General features: G+C 38.2%; 1 protein-coding gene across 3 annotated transcripts in view; it reads left to right on the top strand.

Annotated features, from left to right (window-relative positions):
• Window positions 1-20,887, top strand: part of NCOA2 (nuclear receptor coactivator 2) — a 188,130-nt gene that overhangs the window by 81,273 nt on the left and 85,970 nt on the right. The window contains exon 1 of one of the 3 annotated variants that reach the window (XM_064388847.1): window positions 16,865-17,016. The exons of the other annotated variants lie outside the window; for them this stretch is intronic. The gene's annotated coding sequence lies outside the window, so the exon portion shown is untranslated. Of the gene's footprint in view, window positions 1-16,864; window positions 17,017-20,887 lie in introns of those variants that run through there. 3 annotated transcript variants of the gene reach the window in all.

Below are 20,887 nucleotides of genomic sequence, written 5' to 3'. Positions count from 1 at the left end.
TTAAACTTCATAAAGACCAATCAATAAACTGCTTATTTGACAAGACTGTGGCATTTAGATTATTTAGTGTCTTTTGGTTTTGTTGTGCCTATGAAATACATGGAAAATTAGAAGAAGTGAAAGTGTTGTGAATTAGAAACCAATGATTGTCCATTTCCTGTAAATTTTGTCAGTTACAAAATCAGAAAGCCAGTTGCACTTTTGGCACAGACTGATAGTTCTGAAGTTATGTGAGCATATTTTGTGTAATTCACTGCCTGTCGGATGTTTGTGTATCTTGTGTATGTACGTGTGCAAACTTTTCCCACAATTGTTTCTCCTATCAGGCTTTGAGGTATCGGCATTTGGGAAAAGAGTGAGTTATAGAAGGCATGCTTCCTCCTAGCTGCGATCCAGCCACATCTCCCTTTCCGTCTCTTTGCGTTGCCTTCTGGCCTGTAATCTGATGCGAGTGCCAGATGTGGGGAGGTGGAGCAGAAGCAATCCAAGCTTTTTAGACCATTTCATGGAGGAGGTTATTTTATTATATTTGTGGTTCACAAAAAATTTTCCTTTGGTTTTTCAGAATGACTTCTATGGAGAGTAGAAATTGCAAACATATGGTAGTAAGCTAAATAAGATACTGGAAAATGCTCTTTGGAGGAAGAGAGAATTTTTAAATACTGATAAAGCGTGGTTGGTTGGATTTGGTGGTTTGGGTTTTTTTTTTTCTTTTAAATCATGCTGAAGCTTGCACTGTACATAGACTGCTGGGTGTAATTCCATTTCTTTTTGGAGATGAATTGTGTTCATTTTAGCCATGCCTGTACCTGCAGCAAAGAGCTGCTGCTGCAAGCTTTAAGGCACTTAAATGCCTCAGTGGCTGCCTACTACATGAGTTTGATCTGGTCACACAAGATTTCAAAACTTTTCTGGTTGTTAAAATGCAGTGAAATGGAAACTACTCTCCTCAAATGTCAAACAGTGCACACTGTCACAGATTAATTCCTTCTACAGTTTTATAACACCCCTCACACACAAAAAAACCCACCACCAAAACAAAATTTATGTCAGTTAAAAATCCCACTGGTGCTTTCCCCTCTTTTACAGATGAGCAGCTTTCAGATCACCAGGTTTGAGTTGCACTCAAAATTTGGCTGGACCTGTTAAGTCCCAGCTCTTCAGAGTGGGCTCACAGCCACAAGTGCTGCCCTGTGCTCTCTGTGGAGGCTGGGCTGGGGGCGTTAGGGTGGCCTCTGACAGAGATGGTGGGTTGGCAGGGTTACCTCACAAACCTCATTAAAACCTCATTGAGTAATCTTAATCTAAAGCTAGTAGCATAATTTTCACTGTGAGGTTGGTGTCTGTTGTGTTCACGACTTTAGTGAATTAAGGCTTCTTTGCATGACAGCTATTCCACCTGAAATTAAGGGCAGTTATTGCCAGCTTTCTGCCTCATAAGTACCAACTTCTTAGGGGTATTCTGAATTTGTTGTACTTGAGAAATGCAAATCCAAAAACAATTCTATAGAAAAAGATGATTCTTAATACATGAAGTAGAAAGGGAAATGAAGAGGTGGGTTTCATACTGGGGAAAGAAAAGGATTTTCAAAACCAGAATATCCAGACTCATTTTGTCTAGTTATATTCTTGTTCTTTTTGAAGTCTAAAAAGGTATTGAAGCATTATTACTGAAATGGTATTGTTGAAATATTATGGGATTATTCCCACAGTTTCACTGATTAAAATAGAGATCTAATTGAAGGATGTGCACTTTTCACAGCTATTATGTAAATAACTAGTCTTGTATTCCAGTTCCTGAAATATCCTGAACAATTATAGTTACCTGATAAATACCCTGTATGCTGCTTTAAAATATAAAACCTATTAACACATCAACCAAACTGGGGGGTATATTAAACCTGTAACAGTGACCTGTGCTTTATAATGGCTGCGTATTTTTCTTTTAATTCTAATCATTACTGCTTGCCACAGTATAAAAGAGATGCTCATATTTCCTAATCATTGCTGGAAATAAAATAGTTAAAATGACTCTTCTAGGATTGCTCAAAGCTGAGTACGAAGGTTTCCATTATGAGTGGTACAAAAAGTTCTTATCTACCCTTTGGTAAGTAGGTGAAACACCTGTGTGCAATAAGGGTAAGCTCAGTTTCCTTTTAGTGTTATCTAAATACCTAATTTAGTTTTCCTTTGTATGTGCTCTGAAAGAGTGACAAAAGCTATCGTTTCTTAGACCACACCTTGCATACAATTTCAAGTAAAATGGTGGGCTTTTTCTGCCTCCAGAAGACAACTTTCCAAACCTGCTGGAAGCTTTCCTTGTTGTCCTGTATTGAGGTATTGCTCACCTGTGTCGGTACTTGCCTGGTTTGACTTGGGCTTGAAATTAGCGTGGCAGGAGAGCATCATCACCTCCACACCAGTGATACTTAGGTTTCTGCAAGAGAACTATTGTCACAAGAGTATTTTGGGTATTGAGAAGTTTTAAAGTTGTCAGTAAACCATTTTATAATCATTGCAAATAAAGTAATAGAATATAGTTACAGTATACAGTATAACACAGCTATTTTTTTGTGCTGCTCACCAGGCTAAGTGCTGGCTGTGTAATTGGAGGATAAAAGCAGTAATTTGCCCATACAGATCTAGCTAAAAGAACATTTTTTCTTTAGACATTTAAGTTGCTAGTGGAAATGTAGACAAGGTTCAGCTTCAGATCTATTCCCCCCCCCAAAGTATCAAAATCAAGGTGAAATATTTGTTGCAAGAATGTGTTGAATTTGATACACTTCATTTGTAAATGCATGAGGAATGCCACAGATCTTCCAAAATCTTCTCTTCTCCTCACCTAAGCTGTGAAGATTTCTGGCTTTGCACAATAACTGTGACATAACAAATACCTTCAAAATGAAAGAAGTAGCTGGACACATGCATTTTCCATAAGACATGGGTGTTAGGTCGATACATGCCTTCAGCAGAAGAGAGGGAGCCAGGAATATGATATTTGTGCCCCTGTTGGCTCAAGGAATGGCTTTGACTCCTGACAGTCAATCCTGAGGAGCAGTGGGATCACTGGTAGGGTGCAGATTAGTGAAAGCTGATTGGCACCATCACCAACCCTTCCCCATGTTTGTGGACGTGACCACTTACAGCTAATAAGCTTATAATAATTTCTGCTTAAGCACAGGTGGTGAAAGTAGCGGTGAAAAAAAGGTAAGGAGCTTAAATATGGAGAAGGTACGGGGCAAATTGTGATGGAACACGTGCAGTGGGTGCTAGTGGTCCCTCACCTTTTGCACGGAGGCGTGTGTTTATCCCAGTCCTCAATGCTGATACTCCTGTTTACACACCAGCTCTAGGGTAGGGGAATCAGAGACTCAGCTCCAACAAAAAGCATTGCTTATCTCTCTGCTACATCAAATATTTTTGCAGTTGGGCATGAACATCAAGACTTTTGAGGGCTTCTTGTAAATCTTATGCAGGAAATTATTCATGAGGGGCACATTTTGTTGTCTGTCTGAAGGACTTGCACAAAGGAATTGAGGAATGTATTTTGTTTGGTCTTCTGAATGGTTTTGTATTTTGAAAGCTTAAAAAATTCTCTTCTCTAAACCAGATTGCTTTTCTGATTGGAAAATAACACATGCCTTCCTGCCTACTTTGCATTTGTTACCTAAATGGAGTAAATTCAGCTTGGGGAGGCTTGGAAAGAAGAGAAGGATTTCAAATTATTCCACTTTAATTAATCCTAGAAAAATTCTGGCAAATCTGTCTTTTCTTAGTGCATGCTGGATATTCTTAAACTCCATTTCATTCTGATCACATAAACAAGTCAGAATAGGTTTTTTTTTCTCCCTATGATGGTAGTTTGATTTGCCAGTCACTAGGTTTTGGGTTTACCTCTTTTTGGTACATACAGAATAAGGAGCGTGTGTTTTTGTGATTTCTTTTTTCTTTTTGAAACCTAGTTTTATGTAAAGGAAACATTTCAGTGGTGGTATTAGTTAAATCTAGCTTTGAAATGCTGACCTTTTAGGAAATAGTGTTTTGCTACCAATTGTTATAAGCCAGTAGTGATAACAGTCGTGATAATTTTTTCCCCCTGTAAAATATAAATCTTTGGTTTGTTTAAACATCATGTTATTAGAACAGAGTAAGCTCCCTCTGTGGCAGATTATAGTACCTTCTTTCTTTGGGGAAAAAGAAACAAACACAAGCAATACAAAGAAACAACCCAAGGCTTATTTCTTTGTTATCTTTCTTGGCTAACATGTAAGGACCTTGGGTCCTGCTACTGCTGCACTTCAGAGGGCAGCTGAACAGATAATTTATGCATGTTATATGCTTCTAAGTTCTCAGCAGTCTGAGACAACATAAGGACTTCATCCTGAAAAGTAAAAACCATTCCAGGCTTACTCCAAGAAAGCACTTGCCATAATCTTTACAGTTAAGGCCATGAATGGAGCCCTGTACTTAATGTTAGGTAAGGCAGTTCAGAGAATTGCAAGACTTAAGTATTTAATCCAAAGCATTATTGCTGTGGTGTTAACTAACAAACTGTCCTCCCAGTGCTACATTCTCACAAATGTTCTTGTATTGTTTGGAGTTGTTTTCTATATAAAGCTTTTTGCATATTTACTTTTTATTTAAAATATTTTTCAGGAGTTATTGATATCAGGGGAAATGCCATTTTTTTAGCAAATGACAATAAAAAAGAATATTTACTATAATAGTTAATGTGGTTAGTTCTGGTTTGCATACCTTAAGTGCAGGCAGTGTATGTTGTGGGAAGGTTGCTGGCAATAGAATCAGTCTTTCTAAAATGTGTTATTTTCTACCGTTCACCTCTCAATTTTTATTGTAGAACTGCTTCTACTTTTTTCATGTTCATTCTGATAACTGATATGGTCTCCAAGAAAATCTCGTTGTGGAGGAAGACAGCTTTGTTTTCATCCCTCTTTAGCAGATCCTGACAGCTCTGCCTGTGAATCCAGTGCCCTTTCCAGAATGCTTGCATAAGATTATTCTGGAGAATTCCTACACTATCCTGCTATCACATACCTAAAGTTAGCAATTTTTTCTCCTTTCTCACCCAGGAATGTGTTTAGATTTTCTGTGTTTTTACAGACATAACATCCATCATAATTTCTTGCAAGTTTAATTGAAGTTTAAGGCAATATCTGGACACTTGTAGTGTCCCTGTAAGTTGTAACCCGAACCAAAAAGGCAGAATGCCTGATGCTACCCACTTAAATACACCTGGCTTACTGAATGACCTTGAATAGGTAATTTTATGTCTCTCTTCATCCTGAGATCTATAAACTTCCGATAATAAAACATATATCCACCTTTGCAAAAGCTCTTTGAAATCCATGAGTAAAAGGTATCCCATAAGGTCAAAATATGAATTATTTATTGCTACATGACATGCACAGCATGCAGACTATAAGGTTATGGATATCTTGTCTGTTCCTTTTTCCCCTGAGAATAAAAGTCATACCTTCATAGCTCTACCTAAAAAAGTGTTCATTGTATGAAATATAATATAGTTTTATGTGCATGAGTGTGTGATAATATTGAAACATTGGTTTCAACTGTTAATACCCAGCTTTGTCTGAGAGGTGCAAATGTAGTTTTCAAAATAATAAACATTAAAAATAAATTAATAGGAGACAAAAAAGAATAGTCATAGGTGAGGCAAATATTGGTGAGGCAAATATTAGGTTTTGGAGTAAGCAAATTAGAGTTTCATGGCATCAAAATAATGGTAAAGTTACTGCAGTGTAAGAGATTACTGCTAGTGCTTGTAGCCATTTGTTTACTAATTGACATACCAGCAGTGTGCTTTAAAATAAACTGATTTTTCTTTTAGTTCTTTTCTTTTCTTCTTTCCTAGGATTTGTTGTAGGTCCTACTTGTCATCAAAAGAGTTGTATTCTCTGCTTACTGTTTACTTTATATATTTTATTAATTTAGGCATGTGTTATATGTGTGTGTATGCAGAGCTTATCTTGAATATGTATATATAGGTAGAGATACAAAGTATGCAGAAAGCAAGAATGGGCTTGTTGCAAGAACAGGCCTTTACACTTCAATGTGAACATCCTCAACTGCGCTTGGATATCAATAGGCAGCTAGCACAGGTTTTGTAGAACTGCTGTGCATGTTCCTGCTGACGTATGCTACTTTAATAATTTGGTTTCTCTGTAACAGTTTTGGCCTCTGAAAGAGTGTAAGGAATGGTCTTCCGTGGAGCACACTTAAATAACCTAGAAATGAGATCTGTGACATTAGCATAAATCTCAAGTGCTTGGCCTTTAATTCAAGTCCAGATATTAGGTCAGATTTGTATCCAGCAAAATCCAAAAGAGTTTTTAACTCTTTGGGATAGTCACAGACTTTCCAATACTGACAGCAGAGGAAGGAGGGTTCTTGCACCAGTTTTAAAATTTCTCTTTGAGATTACAGACTCCTGGATAAGTTTGGTTCTCTACTGCACTTTTGGATAAAGGACAGTTCTACAGCTGAAGTCATGTCCAGTTGGAAGGATGGGGAAGATGTTACCAGGAATCAGGTTGTGATGGTGAAGGGAAGCAGTGCTATCCCCAAGGAGGAGCTTTTTCAGAAAATTGTTGATAAAAAAATTTCTACATATCAGTACATTTCCTTTAGAAGGCTGTACTTTCAGACCATAGTAAAGTGCCTGGTTAAAAGGAGCCATCTGCTTGGAAGTATTTCCCTTTATATTGCCTTCCTTATTGGTTCTCTTCCATTATACTTCAGGCATTGTTTTGCATGGTCTTTGTATTTATTGATACTTTCATCTAGCCCTCCTCACAGCTGTAGAATCTGATATCTTGGCTAGTCTGGTTTTTCTTATCTACCCACCACTCTGACTCTTAAGAATACTGAGGTACAAGAGGCTATATATTTATAAAATTAATTAATCTAATTTACATATAGCACAGATATTGAGTGAGTGTGATGTATTAGAAGTTGCGGGAATACTGAATCATTGAAGCTTCCTATGAACCTCAACTCTAAAGGGGAACTTTGTCACTTTTTTCTCCTTATCCATCTCAGTAATCTCCATTGCAAATACAAATGTTAGTGTCAGTGTTATGTACAGGACACTCAGCTCAATATTTAGTTTACTGTTTTTTCCCATTGTATTATGAAATAGTTCAAGTCATAAAATTATATTGAAACCACAGGATTTTGTTTTTTAAAAACCACACTTTTGTGGAGAAGAACAGCATTGCAGACAGGAGCTGCATTCTCATATTACCTGGTTTTCTAAAGTTGAGGTATTTTAATTGGCCCTGTTACTTAATTTCCAACACATCATTTATTGCTTCCACTGGGGGCTCTCTCTGTCTCTCTCAGGTGTTCTCACATGTGCCCCTCAGTGCCTGCTGTATGTGCATTTATGTAGTACTGACAGCCAGTGTCTTCAGAATTGCATGAAATCCAAAGTCTCCAATCAGCAGGTAATTTAAGAAATTGCATCTCTTGGCTGATAGGGACATGGATTAGCCTTTTTTATTGGTTCTCAACATTGTTTGTAAAATTTATTTTATTCTAGATATCTTTTCCTCTTGATCTGGAAGGGCTTACATTTCTGGATGGTCATCATTGTGCATTGCACCTCCTCCCATGTAAAATTTAAGTAAAAAATGTGGGATTTTTTTTTCCAAAAGCCTTTCAAGGGAAAACAATCCTTCAGCGGCCCCCTAATACCTTAACTTTTTTGAGCAGTAACATCAGCAAGCAAATGCAGTGTCAAACATGCTTATCAAGAGAATAACAAAGCTCCCTTTAGTGTTAATTCATGGTCTCAGTTCACTTAAATTTCATTGTATCCACTCCTGGCAGGCTCCCTTCTGGGAGTAGGGTGATTGTCCCTGAACCTTGGCTCTGCTGAGTTAAGTTAGAAGCATTTTCAAAAACATGAGTGGTTATCAGAGTGTCTGTGTAGCTATTCCTAAACAATAGTATCCAAACCCCACAACTCCCATAGCATCATGGAATCACAGAATAGTTTTGGTTGAAAGTGACTTTACAGATCATCCTGTTCCAACTCCACTTCATGGACAGGGAAGCCTTCCACTAGACCAGGTTGCTCAAAGCTCCATCCAGCCTATCCTTGGTCACTTCCAGGGATGGGGCATCCACAGCCTCTCTGAGCAGTCTGTTCCAGCATCTTGCCATTCTCACAGTAAAGGATTTCTTCCCAATATCTAATTTGAATTGACCCTCTTTCAGGTTAAAGCCATTTCCTCTTGTAGGAGGGCTGTTGCTACATGCCCTTGTAAAGAACCCTACCACAAGTTTCCCGTAAGTCCCCTTTAGGTACTGGAGGGTTCTGTAAGGCTTCCTGGGGACTTCTCAGGCTGAACAACCCCACCTCTCTGTGTCTTTATAGGAGAAGTGCTCCAGCCTTCTGATCATCTTTTTGGCCCTCCTCTGGGCTCACTCCATCAGATCCACGTTGTTCCTATGTTGGAGGCCACAGAGCTCGATGCAGGACTCCAGGTGGGGTATTAAAAGAGCAGAGTAGGAGGAAAGAATCAGCTCCCTTGACCTGCTGGTCACATATGCAATAAAGAGAAAATCAGCCTTCCCATGTCGAGGACTCTACATGGCTTTATCATTCAAAATTAGCACTGCAGTGTCATCTGCAAAGCAGTTGATAAAAAATGCACATCACAAAACGAAGTCAAAAGATGTTCTTGAAATATGAATTAGCAAGTAAAGCTGATTTGCCTTTGGACAATGATAGTGGCCATGTACTTGGAGTTTAAGGCAGCCCTGTTGGGGCATCCTGCTTCTCAGGTGGAGGTGTAATTTGGAAACAGCACATCAGTTCTCTCACAGTTGCTTTGACTGGGTTGTGGTTGGATTGTGATTGCATTTCTGACTTCTGAAGGCAAAATATGACTTTATGTCTAGAGTATTTCAAACCATCTCTGTCTTTGCCATACTGCTGTTAAAACTGCCAGCAAAATGTTTTCTTTGAGCACTTTTTGTCTTGATATATTACATGCCCTGCTTATTTTCTCTCTAGTCTTGAGGAAGAAATTGCACAGTAGAAAGGATAGTTAATTTAAACTTGGCTGATTTCTTCTCAAAAGGGTATTTGCTTCACTCAAGACAAAAGGCTTAAACAATATTATATATTATTACATTATTATCTTGGAGCTTAGAAAATGTAGGTTCTTAAGAACCTGGGACTGGCAATTTGTAAAAATCTAAATTACTCATAAGTTGCATATTAGGTTATTTGCTAATGATTTTAAGAAATAGTCCTGTGAACTGTCAAGTACTGCTTTTTCAAGATGAGTCATGACAGCCATGTGTTTGAAAGATAAAGATGGGAATCTCTTTGCCAAAAGGAATGCAATGAAATAGCCATGCCAAACTTGACTTTTCTCCTCATTTACAGACCTTGTATCTTCTTGTGCTTCAATACAACATGCTCTAATGCTGTCTTTGAGAAAATTAAATACACTGCCCGTATTGTTGATATTTTCATGAAAGTATTACTTTTGAGATTGCTTTTGTGGAAAATTTACTGTGTATAAACATGGTGTGGGTCGCTAATTTTACATTGAGGGCAGATCTGTCAGGCCTCCTGTTTGCAGTTGATTAGAAGTTGTAATTTGTCTGCCATCTATTTTCAAATATTGTGTTTGACTTTTTCATACCGATGTACAATATAACGTAAATGTGTGTAGGAGTCCTCAGGAGGGGACATGATTTGCTATATATTTGAAATATTGCAGGTTAAAATGATCAAACAGTATTCTGCTTCTGATCTTTTCCCTTCAGTCTTACATATGAACTGACTTTGCAGTTGATTTTAGGAGAAACCTAGTGCAAAGTAAAGTTGTAAACAGATTCCTGTTTTGGAATTCAGTGTGTTGAACTTTATAAGAGTTAGCAGTAGGCCCAAGTTCTGACATGTTTCCTCTTATCATAGACTTAAATATTCAGTGCTAACCACACTGGAGGTTAGTTGAGATTGTGCTGCTCAGAATTAAGTCTCTGTAAGAATTGTCTTGTTTCTACTGTAAATATTTACCTGCATACCTAAATTTTATTGCTTCTTTACTTAATGAGTATTGTCTTACATGCTTAAAAGATGTCATTTTTTATTACTGCTGCTTATAGAAAACCTGCACTTTTGTGTGAAAAGTGAGCAAGTCTTGTTTCTGTTGAACACATAACTGTCATTATGTTAAATACTCCTTAATGTCCTGCATTCAGTCATTGCTGTTGGATTGTCACAAAGGTTGTGGGGTTTTTTCCTCTTTTATTCTCACAACTGGGATTTGTAGTTTTTGAATTGACACAGTGCTAAAGTTAAATTTTGTCACACCTACATCATTATAAAAATCAGCATAGATCAATTGTCCTGAAGTTGATATTTATTTAATAGCTGAGTATTTAATTATTTTATTGTAAATAAAATTAATTTCAATTGCTCCTGCTTTTCCTTTCACTTTTTGTTTGATAGGCTGCAGTCTGTGGCTTTTTGGTTTTCTCATCAAATAGTGCCAGTTCTTGTAGTTCTCAGGAGTATTTGTGCTTGGGCTCAGTTAAGTTTCATGGTTCTGTCTAATGCTGATGGAAATTACTGCTTGAAATCTATTAATAGAAAACCTACCTTTCTTCAGCATCTCTTCTGTACCTTGTCTCATCCACTGATATTTTGGATGTTTAATAATACCAAAATTTGGAGCATGACTGTTTTTCTGTGTACCACATGCTGAGTGGTTAAGGCAAGGGGTCAGTCATCAATGTTTGCTGATCATTGTCGCCACTCACCACTCAGCATCACAAAGTGCTGCTTCAGGTGCTTGTTAGAATTGATGAGAGTGGATGATGCAATGTTAAATTAGCTTGTTATTTCTTCTCAAATTTGTAAAAAGCAGCTGTCCCTGTGTTCAGATTTCTCCCAAGTGACACTAGTTGTAATCAGTAGCATCTCCTTTCTTCATTGAGGTCACTTGGAAGGATGTGAAAGCCCTGAATTTCAGGATCTGCAAGATTTGTGATCTCTGTGTATTTCCTGCTTGCTTCTTGTGGGAACTGGCTTTTCAAATGCAAGGCAATGTCTGCAAGCCACTAGCAGTTAGAAGACTGCTGAACGTTCATGAGACATGAGATTTTTGTGACTTCCTGGGAAATGTTAGTCTTCTCTTAAAAAGGAGATCTAGGTGCAGAGACCTAAGTGTTCATCACCAGGTATGGCAGGCAGAATAATTTGCTGTATCCCGATCTAAAAGTTAGAGGTCCCACTTGCATTAAACACAGCGGCAAGCTTCTGTTTCAAGGGAAACACAGGCAATGTATCAAATCCTGCTGAGTTCACACACTGTTGCTGTTGTGGCCCGCTGGAGTGTTAGACTGTTCTGCCCTGCCTGGATATCAGAAACCTTGAAATTTCACCAAATTGTTTTATCTTTAATCCTCTACCTTGATGGAGTCATGTGATGTCATTTAGAAATATTTTATTTGTAGATAAGACCACATGAAAGAAAACCTACCCTATCCTTGGATTAATTAGTATGTTTTGTTTTGCTCTTAATAGTAAACATTTTCTTGTCTGACTTTTATCTAGTTAAAACTTTTGTCTAATTCAAATCTCAGCCATTGAATCTTGCCAGCAGTCAGTCTGCAGATTTTGGGAACCTTTTACTATTAAAAGTCCTTAGAAGTTCTTCTCTTTTGAGATGAGGTGAAATAAAGAGTTTGAGATGATTTTAAAAATATGTCCACTGGAAGGCACTTTCTGTAGAGTGTAAAATAATTTCTTTATAAAAAATTCCAGACTCTTCATAACTTAGGTACATTCTGTTAAAAATGCATGGTAGCATTAGATGTTAATGCATTTATGTAAATAGTGTGTTAATACAACAATTGTTTTCTATGCTGTAGTATTTCCATTCTGGTTCTGCTTTTCTTTGCTTGCTAAACTTCCTTTGCCGAGTTCCTCCCATGTACCCTCAGCAAGGATAGAAGCAACTCATGGTCTTGAACTTTTCTCTGTGTGGGTTGAGGCCCATTTCCACCAGAGAGCACCTCTCTGTGTATAACCCATAGAGAGCACTGGCAAGCACTCTGCTTCAGAGGCTCTAAGCAGGGGGGAACATCCTTTTTGAGTCTCCAGGAGGAGAAAGAACTGAGCCAGGAGCTGACAATTTCCAGATTGCACTGAAAGAACCCCTTTTTCTTCTCTTGTATTCCTTCTTAATTAAAGGCAAAGGATTGAAGGAGTGGAGATTTAAAAAAAAAATGAAAAAGAAAAAAGAAATCCTTATCAGCTATTACTCAAAAATTTCAGTTAACCATAGTCATCAAACTTGTCTTAAAAAGAACACAATTGTCAGTGGACATGCCCATACAGAACTTAATTGCTATATATGGCACACACCTCAGTACTGAATTCTCCAGTTAGATGTTGCAGATACTTGCACATGGAATGCTCTGAGTGGATGTTTATGTAAGGTACGAGAGCCTTGATGAGCTGTCTTCAAGAAGCATGGGCATTTTATGAAATGAAGAGAGAAGTCAACAGTAATATCTAAGAGGCTGAGAGGGGAGGGAGTGTCTTTTCATTGCCCTCGTATGGACAGAAATCAAAAGGTCCTTAGTACTGTAGATGCATGTACTGCTAATACAGAGACTGACGGTGAGCAATGATAAATGCTGCAAATTCCAGTGATACGATTTCTGTGCCCTTCGAGAGGAGATAAGAAGGTCAGAAAAACTAGATTTATCTCCAGTATTCTATTGAGTTTTCATCAGCTGGTAAAAGGAGGAATCCTAGTTTTCAATTAGAAGTTTTCAGTTAGGAGTTCCTAAACTGATAAAATGTCAATGTCGTTGATATTTAAGTCAACAGGTTTTCAGCTTTGCTTGGAAAACCAATGTTTTTGTGTAATGTTCAGTTAGAGGAGTTTGAAAAAAATACCTAATATTTGAAAACGGTATGTTTGTGTCTACATTTATTGAAATGTAACACATGTAAATCACTATACTGTTTTAGTTCTTTATCTGAGCAGTAAGTAATATATCCTTATAGTGCATCATAGCAGTCAGTCCTGATAGTTTCTGGTTGTTCTCTATGCTGGTGCAGTGCCCTTCCAGTCTTTCTCACAAGGAGTGAGACTTAATGCTGCGCAGTCAGCTTTCCTAAAAGTCAGTGGCCTTGTGCCTTGAACAAAGCCTGGCGAGTCAGCTTTGCAAACTCTTACAAATAGTTTGAAATGTCTTGCTATTTTACAAATGAGGGCTGTTACTATAGCTGTCAATTTGGCTACCTCCTTGGCTACTCCAAACTTACAGGGTTGAAGGGATTGTGGGGGTGGAATTGGATCCTCCTACATATGGTATAGAGAGTGAGAGAAAGGACAAAAAAGTTACGTTTTGGAATTAAGAAGACTGAAAAGGTGTTTCAAGATGGCTTTACCAGTCCTTGTCTCAGTTGTGGGTATGTTAGAAGGGCAAAGAACACTAGATTGTTGTGGTATGTCCAGTCTGCCTGACTCACTCTTTCTTAAGGAAAAAAAAAAAAGGAAGACAAATAAAACAAACTTTAAAAAACTGTGAAATGCATGCAGTGGGAGCAGTGTTCTGTTTATCAGTTTCAATTATTTGAGCATAAATTGTAAATGTTTTAGTGAAGCTGCATTTACATCGTGTCTACTGCAAAGTCACCTGCAGCTGGGCAAAGAAAATGAAGTATTAATGAGATATATTTCTTAGAGAAAACTTAGGTGAACCTCTTCTGCTGTGTAAGGTCTGTGTCTTATCCTAACACGAAAAAGTCTCTAATGCTAATACTAGTTTTGAATATCACCAGATTGGGTGTGTGATTCCTGTGAAACTACTTAAATGGTAAAAACAACTTTGTCATTTCACTGGAAGCATGTATTCACTGCCCGATAAAGCCAAAGAGCATTTCCTTCTTGCTGTTGCATGTTCCCTTATTTCCATTCAGAAAAGTGTTTTCTGTCAGGAGTATTTTTTCACTCATTTCTCCTTTCTGTTTTTATCTAGAATTAGTCTGTACACTGCAGTAGAATGTTCCCACTTCTCTATTAGTTTTATCTGTATACTGTTCTTCACTAAGCAATTTTTTTTAACAACATCTGAGTGCTTTCACTGCTTTTTCAGCCTTCAACTCCTATTTTATTGCTACAATGACACTTTTCTGTTACCTGCTTTTTACTTACACATAACTCTTTCTTTAATGTTGTGATTATTGTGTTTGTGCTCACCATATTATTTTGACTTTAAATTTCTCATTTTATGATTCCTGTAAATATTACTGAGACAGTTCTAGCTATGGTAGCTGACTGGGATTCTCCCACTTTTTATGTTTTCCTTAGATCTGTACTTCACAAGTGAAGTGTTTTTTGTGTGTGCATTCTTGTGAAAGCTTGTTTTCCTTCTGGTGATTGTCTGTTAATATATTTTCTTGAATATCAGAGATGTTCTCCCTAATCTTCAGGTTTTGTCCCATTAGTATCATTTTCCAATTTGACCAGTATGCTTGATCCATCATCTTTAGATAAGGAATTCATATGGAAAATGCAAATGAGATAAAATTAGGTTTGCAAAGCGGTTCCTGTTCTATTGGGGTAAAAGTTGTATATAACTCCAAATAATGGTAATTTTGCTTACCTTATGCAGTGTAGTGCTTTGAGAAGGAGGACATACTGAGAAAGGCCTGGGAAAAATAAAACCCCTCAATTTACTGTGAATATGTTTTTCTGCTGAATGTGTTCTCCTTATGGAACCAGATTATTTCTTCCTGGACTGAGGATCTTTCTCACAGATTCCCTATAGCATGGAAAAGAGAAGAGTAGAAAATAGGATTCACACTGTTCCAGAAGGGGCCTCGTTCCCATTTAATTTTCAGCTGCTCTGCTGCAGAAAGGTTGGGTCTGAGCTCATAATGTTGATCATAGTGTTGGAGCAGGTTTCCCCAGAGCCTTGGGCAGGGCTGCTTTCCTGAGCAGAGCTGTCCTTAGGGAGAGGGATAAACAGAAGGGGTGACGGGGCAGCATTGGCAAAAATTGTATGTACAGGACAGCCACTATTTCTTCACAATTTCCATTTTATTTTCCTGGGAGTACAGCCACAGTCTCTAAAACTGTTTTCCAGTTTCCTGGAGAAACCATAAGTTAACGATCAATGCTGTCTTTAAGGAGAATGAAGTGGTGTAATGGCGTAAGATGGAAATAGAAGGAATTACAAGGACGGACCCACAAGAATCATCAAGTCCAACTCCTGGCCCTACACAGAACCTTCCATAAGTCACACCCGGTGCCCGAGAGCATTGTCCAAACACCCCTAGAACTCTGTCAGGCTCAGTGCTGTGACCACTTCATTGAGGAGCCTGTGACCAACCACCCTTGGGGGGATAACCTTTTTTTTCTCTAATATTTACCCTAAAGCAAGAGGAGATAATTCTGTTTCTTGATCATATAGGAAAAGGGCAGGTCCAAAGCTGCAAAAGTGGTTCTGTGGGCTTGACAATTATTTTACAGTGCTTCATCCACAGCTTTCTGAAATAGTTTGCAAATCCCAACAATGAAATGTCTGGGTAAGGCTATGCTGGTCTGTGCCCAGCTGCACTGCCCAGTGCTGTCAGAGGAGGACAGAGCTGGAGGCAGTAAATTGGGGATGTTTGTGGTGTGTGCAGGGGTAATAGGGAAATGGTGCTAATGCAGAAGAGGAAAGGCTTGTTCTGTAGTCTGTGAACTAGTTCAGTGAAGGCAGGACAGAGCATTATCCTTGTCTGTGTACTTTGCCTTTTACAAGCAGGAAAACTTCTTAATAGCAAGGTGCAAACCTGCCTGGGGTTTGGCATTCAGGAGGGACCTCTGAAGCTAAAGCTTAGGTAGATTTCCCCACTCGACAATGTGTTTAAAAAAATGCTCAAGATATTTGTCATGATACTGAGTTAGAGCAAGATAAATTATGTCACTCAATATATAGAAGCACTGACACTGGAGTTGGTAGTGTGGATCATTTGTTATTTGTGCTTTTTTGCATTTACAGGAGAGTTGGGTGCTGGGGGGATTTGAACCATAGGTTGTTGCTGAGAGAAGAGTATTTATAGCAACAGAACTAAAATTACAGGCAAAAAATTAAAGTACTCTTGGGGGAAAAGAATAATTCTAGCATGCCAGATACTCAGTATTAAGCATGCTTAATTTTCAGTTTAGTCTCATATGACATGTTTATGACCAATGTGTATGCCCCAACAAAGGCACTGTTTAAAAATATATTCGCTAATTAGTTTTGGTGCAAGAAGTAGAGAGAGCCCTTATATTCCTCTTCCGCATCGACAGCACAATTTGCTCTTCGATAGAGGAAGATGCAGAATGATTTCAAGTGTGCCAGGTTTGGGTTTCTCCGGGAGTCGTACACTTGAAATCAGCAGAAGGGAGGGAGGGGAGTTATTCTGTTATCATCAAGCTCTGCTAATGTAGCCCGGGTGCCACGTGACTGCAGAAAAGGCTATTATCTCAATGAAAAGGAAACTGCTTTTTAGAGCAGCAACAGAACAGAAGCAGGAGGAATTTTCGAGTACTCCACCATGCTGGATTGTCAAAGGGGGATCTCTCTGATCAGCAGTTAGGGAAGGATTAGCGTGGCCAGTTTGTCAGCTGTCATTAGAAGCAGATGACAGAGATGATAAGCTGCTGTGTGCGCACGTCCTCACTCAGCATGTGCTTTGGTTTACATCAAGACATAACACACGTTTGGGATAATGGAGAGCTGATATTTTTAAAGCTGCAAATTTACTGGTAATCGTCTGGGGATTTTTTTCTTTTTCTTCTTTTTTTTTTTTTTCTTTTTCTTTTTTTCTTTTTTTTCCCCTCCTGTTTTTAATAAAAAGCCAGTGTGATGAGTAGGGGATTTATCTACATCTTGATCTGAAGACGGACAAAAACTAATAAGATCTGCCTTCATCTGCAAGGGCTGGAAGATGACAAGGTGTGTTTCTGAAGTGCTGTGACTTCATTGTTAGTGCTTTCTCTTTGCACGTATGTGTGCTCCTGTGTGCATCAGAGGTGTCTGGATGTTGGGGGTGCAGGGGGGCTAGGGGCTCTTGGTTTGGGGGAGTGGGAGGAACAGCTAATTTCTGTTTGAGAAAGAGAGTTTAAAGATAATGTTTCTAAATAACAATTGCAAAGAAATAATTTAAATTTGAGTCTGCAGTTTCTGTTGTTCCCCTCCCCCGTTTTAAAGGCTACAGGTGTACTTGTGGTTGCCTGTGACAGTTTTATGGGTTTATGAGGCTAAATATATCTTAGTGCACAGGAAATATTTTTCTAAGCAAGTTTTCTGGCATCTAGAATAATACACAAACCCATCTATATTTTCCCACTGTCAAGAGGAGGTGGAGCCTGTCTTTTTCATTGCAGTAATTACTGTTCAATATTCAGTAATTTATATGCACATGAAAAAAGTACAAAGTATGTCAGAGTGAGACATTTTTGCAATAAAGCTTTCTCTTTCTGACCAAGAGCTTGAGTAGACAAAACACACTGAAATATTGGTAGTTGTTATATAACTTTCTCTATTCTCTAATCTTAATAGTTTTCTTTACAAGTACATGCTCGTGTAAACAGAATGACATTCAGTTAATCTTCAGACCTCGTATGTATCTCATGGTTATGCATGATGATGTCATTAAATATCTCAGCAGTATTTACCTTTCTTTTAACCTTGGGAGAACTGCATTTAATATTGCAGATTAATTAACTAATAATATCCCTCTCAAAAAAGTTATTGGTAGTTACTTGTAGTAAAGTGAAGTCAGTATGCTGTCTCCCCTCCTTGGGAAGTTATTGCAGGCTTGTTGACTTTATTTTCCTTTCATACACAGCATTAAGCCCAGCGTTTCTCCTTAAATCACAGCAGTAATACTAATCCTGGACCACAAAAAAAGAAGCTAAAATTTAGTGTTTGAATTTGTGTGGCATGCTGGTAGTCATTTCTTTAAAAATTTGCCTCCAAAGTTAAGGGCAGGGTTGAGAGGATGCATACGATCAGTCATTACTGCAGTGCTCTGGCAGTTTGCTAAAAGTCTGTTTTCCCAGATTGATACTGAAATAGTGGTGGTGACTATCATGCTTAGAATCAGTTTAATAATTAACTAAATACATACAGGAAATGCCTTCGTTTATTTTATTTAGAACTTTGAAAAACTCATGCTACTTTGAGATAGGAGGGAGAAAGGAAAATATTATTGTTTTTCAAATTAATGTAGTTGGTGTTTGAAGAGACTTTATTTCACGCTGTGAGGGCAGAGCCAGAAACGTAAACAAGTTTGTGCTATTTATTTGCTTGTTCTCTTTTGTCTCGGTTTGATTATTTTAATTGCAGCGTAGTAACATTTTGGTCCAGAGGCCTGGGGCAGGCGGTGCCGTTGAGGGGAGGCTTGAGAGCTTGTCACGTTCACGACACCAAATGTCGAAGCCACAAGAACAATGAAACTTCCTCCTGCTTCTTGTGTTTTCTTCCTTTATTTCATTACAGAAGATCTAACAAGATAGTGGGGGCTGAGTAGTGCTTTCTGATATGTTGGCACCTATGTTTTGTAGAAAAATAAATTTTTGCTGCTTTTACAGTCATTTTGATTTCCCTGATGCCTTTTAGGATGTATTAAGGGGGGAAATTGGAACAAAATCAACCTTTTGTGTAGACTGTGTTCTTCAGGTGGCTCTGTGTTCTCACAAAACTCAAGTTGGGATGTTTTCTTTCATAAGCAGTTTCTTACATAATTATTGTATCTAGCATATATAAAACTATTGTTTACAAGAGTAATTGTGTTTGCCCACTTTTCAAAATTGTGTATACTTCTGTAGTCAACAGGGTTACACTGGTAATGTTCAAAATGTGTGGCTCTCTTTTTTTCCTTTTCCCCATTTTGTTGTCATCTCTGTAAGGGAAATTTCTTGTTCAAGGAAGGAGGAAAGGTGACTGCATTGCAAAATATACCAATATTGTAAGAAAAAAACCCTCCTTGGGAAGTGTGAACTAGAAGTATACTTTGAAATGTTTTTTTTCCCCCCACTCCAGAGTTCTTAGAACAATTTTTAATAATAAGTGTCATTGGGAAGTCAACTGTCTGCTTAGATTTTATAATGACATTTTATTTATTTATTTAGGCTGGTCATAGAAAAGAATGAGGGAAGGTGTGAAAACAACCTTGATTCTCAGAATCTGCTTTATTAAATATAAGCTTGATTCTCAGAATCTACTTTATTAAGAATAAGTTTGTTAGCACATTAATACATAATAGTCCCATAATTGTAATCAGAAAGCTGAGTTAAGGACTGAGGACTGGATCTACAAGCCAAGCTGTTGGAGCTGAGTAAATGAGAAGGGTGTTTGTAAGTTGATAATCGCTGTACTTGCGAGGAAATCCTGATGGAGTCATTTTACTGCCTGCATTCCTCCTTAGCTTCTCTTGCTGCTTACGTTGGCAGGCCTAGAAGGATGCCTGAATTGGACTAAAAATTATGATTAGCAGGTAAAGCTTTGGTCTCTGGAGGTGAGGTGTAAGGTGTGAAAGCCTTACACCTGCTTGGTTGGTCCCTGCGTGGTTGCCCTGATAGCTGAAGGTGCCCAGTGGGGCCTGGGGAGGGCTGGCTGGGTGGTGAGGATACAGAGCATAGGGATCAGTCCAGGAATTGGACAAAAATTGTGAATGAAGACTCAACCCAAAAGTTTATGATAAATGCATTGAATTTGCAGTGTGTTTTGTACCTGAATATCCTCTTTGCTGCTTCCATTTAATTTTCTCCTGTGCACGCTGTCCCTAAACAAACTTCATCAGGATGCTGTACTGCTGTGATTTTCCATTCCTGATAGCATAGGCTGTTGTGATTGAGCAACACCAGATTCTCATGAAGAAACTTCTGTTAGAACTGCTTGGAATAAAATTATTTTTGGTCCTTTTCCTGAAGTTTTGCCAGGTATTCAGTCCAAGTAGTTATAAATGTGTGTTATTTTTTGCTTTGAGGCTGTGTATTGCAGATTTCTGGTCAGCTCCTTCTATGAATGTAGTGGGTGTTCCTCTCTTTAGTGATTATATTCCATTACAATCCAAAATTAAAAATGCTTGGATTAGACATTGATTCTTTCTTAGCAATTGTGATTCTTTACCAGAAACTGTTTCATTATTAACAAAAATGAATTCCACTTTATTTTTACAAAGAGAATAAAATGTTTCATAATTAGCATTCAGCTTTAATAGTAACCTTGTTTTCTTTGGGCCACAGGATACAAGCATAGCCTTTTCAGGCCCATGGAGTGATTTATGACCTACAAAAGAGAGAAATTACACTTTGATATCTTCTTATAGTAGACTAGGAGGAGAATCGAAGCTTCAGTGAAGTCAGTGATAAAATTCTGATTTATTTCAGTTGAGTCATAACATCCCCCATAGAACTGTTCCATTTTTTTTACAGTGCCATTCCTGCTTTGAGGGGCTTATAGAGAGCTGTTGTAAAGCTTGTAGGGTGTTGCCTGTAAGCATTGTGGAGGCCAAAGGTATGTATGGATTTAAGATGGAATTAGGCATCACTGAAGATGGGTTCAGAAGGAGGAGGAGGCACAGCTACACTGCAGCTAAGCTTTGTCAGAGACAGAGAGCAGATACAGGGGGAAGGATCATCTACAGCTGCCTTGTACCTTCTTCCAAGATACCTGCAGTTAGCTTCCATGACAAACTAGTCACAAACTAAAAGTTTCCTTTGGTTGACTCATATAGCCATTTCTATGAATATTTTATTTGGTCACAGCTTGGATTCATATATGTGTGTGTGTCTATATACATATAGACACACATGACTGA

Source organism: Passer domesticus, chromosome 1 (assembly GCF_036417665.1).
Source record: "Passer domesticus isolate bPasDom1 chromosome 1, bPasDom1.hap1, whole genome shotgun sequence".
NCBI lineage: Eukaryota > Metazoa > Chordata > Aves > Passeriformes > Passeridae > Passer > Passer domesticus.
Note: the sequence above shows the minus strand (reverse complement) of the source record. Positions and strands in the feature narration are given on the sequence as shown.